This window comes from Adiantum capillus-veneris, chromosome 9, assembly GCF_014529385.1.
Source record: "Adiantum capillus-veneris isolate H3 chromosome 9, ASM1452938v2, whole genome shotgun sequence".
Lineage (NCBI taxonomy): Eukaryota > Viridiplantae > Streptophyta > Polypodiopsida > Polypodiales > Pteridaceae > Adiantum > Adiantum capillus-veneris.
In genome coordinates, this window is record NC_140939.1 from 88147971 (window position 1) to 88156421 (window position 8451).

Genomic DNA, 8451 nt, shown 5'->3' on the forward strand with positions numbered 1-8451 from the left:
GCTTCTCTCTATGAGAAGAATAAAGTTAGCTTGGATAAGTGGTGGACCTTGGAACCAAACCCCTATGTAAAACATATCATGGACATTTCAAGTGGTGAGAAAGAATACCCTTTAAGATATACCCTTATAGGTTGGACAAGTGGTCGACCTTAACACCTAGATCTTCTTTATATAATGACATAGAGTGGAAAAGTGGTGAATCTTGAGACCAAACCACTCATGCTACTAGGGATAATAGCTTGGAAAAGTGACTGACCTTGACGTTAAACCCCACATGTAAACAATATCGTGGGTTTAAGGTATTTCAATGGATCCTAGAATCTTGGAGACATGGTGCAACTTGCTTCTTTTCATGTTTCAATGAAGCCTATCTTCCACCAATGGGGGATCATCCTTCTCTAAATGTCTCAGTGGAGCCTAGCTTGGACAAGTGGTGGACCTTTGCTTCTCTCTATGTTTCCATAGAGTTAGCTTGGACAAGTGGTGGACCTTGAAACCAAACCCCCATGTAAAACATATCATGGTCATTCCAAGTGGTGAGAAATAATACCCTTTAAGATCTAGCCTTATAGGTTGGACAAGTGGTCGACCTTAGAAACCTAGATCTTCATAATATAACGACATAGAGTGGAAAAGTGGTAAATCTTGAGACCAAACCACTCATGCTACTAGGGATAATAGCTTGGAAAAGTGACTGACCTTGACGTTAAACCCCACATGTAAACAATATCGTGGGTTTAAGGTATTTCAATGGATCCTAGAATCTTGGAGACATGGTGCAGATTGCTTCCCTTCATGTTTCAATGGAGCCTATCTTGGACAAATGGTGGAGCATCCTTCTCTCCATGTTTCAATGGAGCCTAGCTTGGACAAGTGGTGGACCTTTGCTTCTCTCTATGTTTCAATAGAGTTAGCTTGGACAAGTGGTGGGCCTTGGAACCAAACTCCCATGTAAAACCTATCTTGGTAACTCCAAGTGGTGAGAAAGAATAAAGTTTAAGATATAGCCTTATAGGTTGGACAAGTGGTGGACCTTAGCACCCAGATATTCTTAATAGAATGACATAGAGTGGAAAAATGGTGAATCTTGAGACCAAACCACTCATGCTACTAGAGATAATAGGTTGGACAAGTGGTGGACCTTGAATGTAAACCCCCCATGTACAAAATATCATGGGTTTGAGGTATTTCAATGGAGCCTAGCATCTTGGAGACATGGTGTAGCTTGCTTCTCTTCATGTTTCAATGGAGCGTATCTTGGACAAATGGTGGAGCATCCTTCTCTCCATGTTTCAATGGACCCTAGCTTGGACAAGTGGTGGACCTTTGATTCTCTCTATGTTTCAATAGAGTTAGCTTGGACAAGTGGTGGACCTTGAAACAAAACCCCCATGTAAAACCTATGCTGGTCACTCCAAGTGGTGAGAAAGAATAACCCTTAAGATATAGCCTTATAGGTTGGACAAGTGGTGGACCTTAACACCCAAATATTCTTAATATAATGACATAGAGTGAAAAAGTGGTGAATCTTGAGACCAAACCACTCATGCTACTAGCGTTAATAGGTTGGACAAGTGGTGGACCTTGAATGTAAACCCCCCATGTTTCAATAGAGTTAGCTTCGACAAATGGTAGAGGATCCTTCTCTCCATGTTTCAATGGAGCCTAGCTTGGACAAGTGGTGGACCTTGGAGCCAAACCCCCATGTAAAACATATCATGGACATTTCAAGTGGTGAGAAAGAATACCCTTTAAGATATACCCTTATAGGTTGGACAAGTGGTCGACCTTAACACCCAGATCTTCTTAACGTAATGACATAGAGTGGAAAAGTGGTGAATCTTCAGACCAAACCACTCATGCTACTAGAGATAATAGGTTGGACAAGTGGTGGACCTTGAATGTAAACTCCCCATGTACAAAATATCATGGGTTTAAGGTATTTCAATGGATCTTAGCATCTTGGAGACATGGTGCAGCTTGCTTCTCTTCATGTTTCAATGGAGCCTATCTTGGACAAATGGTGGAGCATCCTTCTCTCCATGTTTCAATGGACCCTAGCTTAGACAAGTGGTGGACCTTTGCTTCTCTCTATGTTTCAATAGAGTTAGCTTGGACAAGTGGTGGAACTTGGAACCAAACCCCCATGTAAAACCTATCATGGTCATTCCAAGTGGTGAGAAAGAATACCCTTTAAGATATAGCCTTATAGGTTGGACAAGTGGTGGACCTTAACACCCAGATCTTCTTAATATAATGACATAGAGTAGAAAAGTGGTGAATCTTGACATCAAACCACTCATGCTACTAGTGATAATAGGTTGGACAAGTGGTGGACCTTGAATGTAAACCCCCCATGTACGAAATATCATGGGTTTAAGATATTTCAATGGAGCCTAGCATTTTGGAGACATGGTGCAGCTTGCTTCTCTTCATGTTTCAATCAAACCTGGCTTGGACAAATGGTGGAGCATCCTTCTCTCCATGTTTCAATGGAGCCTAGCTTGGACAAGTGGTGGACCTTTGATTCTCTCTATGTTTCAATAGAGTTAGCTTGGACAAGTGGTGGACCTTGGAACCATACCCCTATGTAAAACCCATCATGTGCATTCCAAGTGGTGGTAAATAATACCATTTAAGATATAGCCTTATAGGTTGGACAAGTGGTGGACCTTAACACCCAGATCTTCTTAATATAATGACATAGAGTGGAAAAGTGGTGAATCTTGAGACCAAACCACTCATGCTACTAGGGATAATAGGTTGGACAAGTGGTGGACCTTGAATTTAAACCCCACATATACAAAATATCATGGGTTTAAGGTATTTCAATGGAGCCTAGCATCTCAAAGACATGGTGCATCTTGCTTCTCTTCATGTTTCAATGGAGCCTATTTTGGACAAATGGTGGAGCATCCTTCTCTCCATGTTTCAATGGACCCTAGATTGGACAAGTGGTGGACCTTTGCTTCTCTCTATGTTTCAATATAGTTAGCCTATATTAGACAATTAGTAGACCTCCAATCTCTCCATGTTGTCTAGAGCTAAGCTTGGACAAGTGGTGGACCTTACTTCTCCCTTCCCTTAGTTTACTAGCTTAAATGATCACTATGTATACTTGCTTAGATCTAGCTTGAACAAGTGGTGGAACTTGTATTCACACAAACTTAATCCATTACAAAAAAGTATATGTTAAAATAACATTTGGTTTTTTTTGTTTCAGGAAAGATGGCTCCAAAAAAACAGGTTGCAAGGGTTGCTGTCTCAGTTGACTATACTTGCAATGATCTTAGGAAATGGTATTTGGACATACATGGTATAGAGGGTGCACAATTTCATAAGGTGCATCTATTTATTGCCAAAAAGGAGAATGACAGCTTGTTTGAAGATGTTGGACAAGTTGTGGAAGCATCTGTCTCTGTAGTTGATAGTCATCCAGAGGTGGAATGCATTGACATTCTAGTTCCAATGAATCTAGAATTTCAACTATCTCCAGGAGCATATGCATTGGAGCGCATGTCTAGAAACAAAGAAGAGACAATGTTTTCTCGAGGATGGAAGTTTGCAGAATCAAATCCAAATATCACAGCAGATCAACTTCAAAGCTCCATCATTGCCACACTACAACGAAAAAAGGTGAAAGCTTCACGACCACCATCCACAAAGAAGCAAGCAAAAGTGCAGAAAGTAGAAGCTAAGCGAACTAGTTCCATTTTGGATGTAGACAAGGCATCTTTGGCATCCTCATCAACAGAGGGTTCAATGTCAAAGATGAGAATTGTGGATCCAGATGTTTTAGAAGCTGAGGCCATGAAAGGACAAGAAAAAGATACAGGTGGAATGAATAAGTACATAAATTATTTTCCTTTCCAATATAGGGAATTTGATATCCCTATTCAAAATTGTTGGCTTGCTCCTGATCACTATAATGCACGTATTATGGATAAAAAACACGCTGAAAGTGTGTTATTTGGATTTTCACGGAGTACGACCAAGCCTGCAGCATGTGCATATTTGATGCCTGTTCGAAATGCAAAATCAAAGAAGGGGACTCCTTTGGCAGTAGAAGAGGTAGAGGAGCAAAAAATTAAAGATTATCATTATTGGATTCTTGATGGGCAGCATTCAATCTATGCTGCAAAAGTTTTGCTTCACAATGAACAAAACAACAAAGAGATCTTTGAAAGACTGATTAGCGTGTATAAATTTAGAAAGGCTCGCATTGTTGTGAATGCTCCTCCATTTGTTGCAACTGCTATATCTGCCATTGCAAATGAGGAGGCTCAGGCATTGTATGTCAAGCAACCTTACAGCCAAATATTGAGACATTTACGGAGTCAATGGATCTTCTCAGGACGACCACCAAAGGCAGCAAGTGGAATTGCAGAGGGACATGCATCTCGTGCCGGATGGGATGTAAGTTATTTTCTTTGTCTTTTTGATAGTGTTTAATTAACAAATCTTGCTCAATAGTTTAATTATTTCTCTATTTCTTTTTAGGGTTTTCTTCGATTGGCAAGAATGAGTGCAGCAGCAAGTTGGATTGCTAAACAGGCACACATGGTCACCTACTCTGATTTAGTTTATGATTGCTGGATAGAAATCATTGAAAATCTAGAAGAGGAGAATAAGAAACCCCAACAACTGTATTTAGATACCTTTGTGGCCTTGAGGAATCAGAGGTAAAGACTATTCAAGAAGAGATTAGAGATGAGAAGATTTTACTGTCAAAGAGTGCAAAGGATGGTGATGCAACTGACATGTATGATCGAATCAAGCAGTTGAAGCAAGACAAATTGATTCAAGATGCACTTCTTGAAGGCTTCAACAATTTGAATGAGTCTTCACCATGTAAAGACTGGGAGGAGGTGGTCAAAATGTATAACATCAATGATGTTGTTTATAAAACAATTTTAATGCTATGCGAGGAATGGATCAGATCTAGTTTGACGCGTGGAACAAAGAAAATGGCTTTTCCAGATGGAGCAATAAAATACATGCAATGGGCAATTCACCTTCAAAAGGAGAAAACTGAGCCTAGAGATTTGCCATGGTCAATCTATGTGGTGAGCCTACAAATGGAAGGCAATCTCTACTTGATGCGCCACTTCAATAATAAAGTGCCTATTGGCTTATGTGTTTTAGATATGACAAAAAACGTTGGAGGCAATTTGAAGTGGAGTGAGGAGACATTTAACAATGCTTTGGATGGGATCTTGGCTATTGCTGGAGGGTCAACAGATCCTGGATTTGTCTTTCTTGCATTTGTGGATTTCACTAACTTCACAAAATTGCAATGTGCCTTTCACGCCATGGGAGATAATCTGAGCTACCATTGTTGTGGTGCATTGCATCACTTTCCATCAGCTCCTTGCAAAGGAGCAATTCAATTCCTAACAGTTATTGCCTTCTTGGGACAAGGCAATGCATTTGAAGACCTGAGAAGAAGATCAGAGGAACATCCCATGCCAATTGATTGTTCTCTTCTTCAAGTAGCAGATAACGATATGTCAGATTTGCAATATTTGGAGGCCAAAAAAGAGCTTTGGTCAAGCACTACATTCGTACATATTGTTTTGAAGACCGCAAGCTTGTTGATGTTTTTGGTGATGGCTCCTTGGTTGCACAAGAAGGAATACAACAGAAAAAAGAAGTTATCTGCTTAATTGATAGTGTGGAGGAGGCAAAAAGCATGGAGACCATGCTGCTAGACTTTGTTAAGTCTCATGAAGATATAGAAAAATGGGCTGGACTTCAACAATCCACTTCGCAATCAGGCGACATTGTGCCTGTTACAGAGGAGTGCTCTCCACAAAGAGAAGAAGAACAACAACAACACCATCCTCTGTCAATGGAGGACTTTTTGGAAATGGAGACACGTATGTTTTGAGTTTCTTGTGCATGTTAGTGTTTCTTGTTACTGATTTGATACTCTTAATGTTAGATTTTGCTTTATATAGTATTGATTGAGCTTGTATTTTTTATCTCAAGCATTCAAGGTTTGAATGTAAATAGTAAATTACTTGAGTTTTTGAATGGTGGATCTGTAGACTAAAACTAAAACATTTAATACTCACAAAGACTTAATTACTTAAGAGCTTGAACTCAATAAGTTTTGGACCTTTTATCAATACCCCCTTGATATGATACATTAGATCGTAGCATGGTTAAATGGTGATGCTTCATAAATTGAACCTAGCTTAGACAGGTGCTGGAGCCTAAATTTAAACTAACCTTGCTAGAAGGGAGCTTATGTTTGGACTTTGAGAGAAATAGCATAAGTAATCAATTAGAGCATAGATTAGACATGTGGTGGTGGCCGGCCTTAGAGACCAAAATCTTAATGAGCTTGGAAAGGTATTTAAGTACTGCAATTTACTTAGTTTTAGTACTCATTAAATGCATAGCTTGACAAAAGGTGGACCTTACATGGATCCTAATTTCAAGAGGTGTGGTAGACCTTCAAAACAAGCTCATATAGCTTGGACATGTGGTAGACCTTGCATGAAGACTAGTTTAGACAAGTGTGGTACACCTTGTAACCAACACCCATTTGTTATATTAGCTTGGACAAGTGGTGGACCTTGCTTTTATGTTTCAATGGAGCATATTTTGGACAGGTGGTAGACCTTGTTTCTCTCCATGCTTCAATGGAGAGAAACTTTAGCTTGGACAAGTGGTGGACCTTGTTTTTATGTTTTAAAGGAGCATATTTCGGACAAGTGGTAGACATAGTTTCTCTCCATGGTTCAATGGAACCCACCTTAGACAAGTGAAGTACCTTGAAACCAAACCCCCATAATACAACCTACTAAATAGGTTGGAAAATTGGTGGGATATGAAACCATCCATGATAGAGCATAGTATAGGTGAAAACGTAGTGGTCCTTATATCAATTACCCATGCATAGCTTGGACAAGTGGTGGACCTTGATTCTCTCTATGTTTCAATGGATCCTATCTTGGACTAGAGATATATCTTACTTAGTTCCATGCTTCAATGGATTGTAGCTTGGATAAGGAGTGGAACTTCAAACAAAACTCCACAGCATAGCATATATTAACAATTCATGGGTTTTATAGAGATTGTCTGCCTATTTTGGAGAGTTGGTACACCTTTATTCTCCATTCTTCAATGGATCTGAGGTTGGACAAGCGGAGCTGGAGAAGTGGTCAACCTTAAAATGAAACCTCCCATGCTACAACCCATCATAGATCGTATATGTAGTGGACCTTGAAACTCTTTTATGTCCCTAGCTTAGAGAAGCATTGCACTCTTGATTATCTCCATACATGAAGGCAAGGTTGGACAAGTGGTGGACCTTCAAACCAGAATCTCTATGCAATAATAGGCAAGTGGTGGAGCTTGTTTTCTCCATGTTCCAATGGAGCCTAGCTTAGACAAACAATGGAGCTTGCTTCTCTCCATGTTTCAATGGATCCTAGCTTAGAAAAGTGGTGGAGCTTTGCTTCTCTCCATGTTCCAATGGACCATAGCTTAGACAAGTGGTAGACCTTGAAAAACAACCCTCCGTATACAACATATTATGGGGTTTTCATGTTTCAATGGCTCCTAGCTTGGACAAATGGTAGAGCTTGCTTCTCTTTATGTTTCAATGGATCCAATCTTAGCCAAGGGGTGGACCTTGAAACAAGAATCCCCCCCCCCCATGTACAACGTATTATGGGTTTTGAAAGCACTGGGAGAAAATAATAGCTTTGATAAGTGGTGGACCTTGCTTCTCTCCATGCTTCAATGGAGCCGAGGTTGGACACATGTTGGAGAGAAGATGGTTGCCCATGAAATAAGACCATGCATGCTATAATCAATCATATGTTGTACACATGGTGGACCTTGCAATTGTTTTATATGCCTAACTTGGACAAGTGGAGGACCCTTGATTACCTCCAGATATCAACAACAAGCCAAGTTTGGACAAGTGTAGTACCACCAAACCAGAATCTATATGCTACAATAGAGTATAGGTAGGACACGCGATGAACCTTGATATCAAACCATCCATGCTACTAGAGATGATAGGTTTCACATGTGGTGGAACCTTGTATCAATGTTCTATGTGTAGTTTTTGACTAGTGATAGACCTTGAAACTAATCCCTCTAGGCTACAAGAAAAAAGAGATGGATGAGGAGGCTAGACTACTTTTGTTGCATCAATGCATCCCATGTTACCACATATACTATAGGGTTCTTGGATAAGTGTTGGATCTTGTGTCAATGCTCCATGTCTAGCTTGGACAAGTGGTGGACCTTGGTTCTCTCTATGCTTCAAATGGGCAATAGATTGGAGACACAGTGGCCTTTTTTTTCCAATGATTTTATTTTTTGGAAACCTTGGAGGCACCATGTAAGAGGCACTCTAAGTCTTCCATACAATGGACCTATTGGACTATAAAATAATGATATCTTTCTTTGATATTGTCATTATTTTAT